Here is a 1,148-nt window from a genome sequence, read left to right as displayed (position 1 = left end):
ATGAGGATTTGGGTTAATTTCTAATTTTTGGTTCACATTATACAACCATGGTGACTAAGCAGTAAGAGCCTTGGCCTTCCCTGTCAGTCATGGCTTAGGCTTTAGAGTGTTGAAGGAGGACCCAAATGTTTGACCTAACAAACTCCCCCCTCTCTCTTTCTCTTTCTTTCTCTTTCTCCTCTTTTCCTTTCTCCCTCCCTCCCTCCTCCTTCCCTTCTCTCTCTCTCTCTCTCTTTCTCTCTCTCTCTCTCTCTCAAACACACACGTACCTTTCTTCAATTATTCTTTCCCTCAGTTATTTTAAATTCTAGGACCATAGCTCTGATAGATAAACATCCCATGAAGGAATTGAAACTGCAACTAAACCAGTGGTGATTTCCTTGGCATCAAAACTCAACTCTATTAGTCCAGGGTGATGAACAAGACCATAACCTGGCCAAGAGTGTTAGATATGGAATACTCCTTGATTTTGCTTTCATTCCTTCCTTTTTTTAAAAACAAACAAACAAACAAACAAATAAACTCCTAAGCTATTGTTGATTCCTAAAGCCAGCAGTTAGATCTGTCTCCCAAGTCTAACCACACTGAGAAAACATTTCTTGTCTGTATTCACTACCACTTGACTCCTTTTGGGTCAATTGGGCAACCTCAGAACCAAGCCTTTGGCCTAGGACTCCAGTAACAGATGGACTGGGCTGTGTTTAGATGGGCGAGCACTGTGTGAATGATCTTTGTTTCCTGAAACCTGAGTTCCATTATAAATAGTATACTCCATCTATTCAAAATATCTGTTCTGGTGCTCACTTCAGCAGCACATGTACTAAAATTGGAACAAAATAGAGAAGATTAGCATGGCCCCTGCACAAGGATGACAGGAGGATTCCTGAGGCATTCCATATTTCTTTCTTTTAATGTCTGTTCTTAGTTCCATGCTGGGTGCTGGGCTTGATGCAGAGGGTGTGAGGAGGAAACTCAGTCTTGTCCTAGGGGGATTGCCAGACTGGTGAGCCTTGAATTAGAGAGGATTTAAAAAAGTAAACCAAGTAGTGATTCAGTGGAAAAGAATATTTCAGGCCTTACCATTACACATATATGTAAATCACATGGAACATTTGGAACTAAAAATACAAAGGTAACCATTTGTGCCA

The 1,148-nt window shown here is 40.9% G+C and overlaps 1 non-coding gene across 1 annotated transcript; it reads left to right on the top strand.

The window, feature by feature from the left end:
- Positions 1-796: 796 nt before the first annotated feature.
- Positions 797-903, top strand: LOC138839079 (U6 spliceosomal RNA). The gene has a single exon (XR_011375831.1). It is a non-coding gene; the product is annotated as a U6 spliceosomal RNA (small nuclear RNA).
- Positions 904-1,148: the final 245 nt, after the last annotated feature.

This window comes from Dipodomys merriami, unplaced genomic scaffold (assembly GCF_024711535.1).
Source record: "Dipodomys merriami isolate MVZ:Mamm:240054 unplaced genomic scaffold, mDipMer1.0.p SCAF_291, whole genome shotgun sequence".
Classification (NCBI taxonomy): Eukaryota; Metazoa; Chordata; class Mammalia; order Rodentia; family Heteromyidae; genus Dipodomys; species Dipodomys merriami.
The sequence above is the reverse complement of the archived record's forward strand: the minus strand, read 5'-3'. Positions and strand labels throughout refer to the sequence as shown.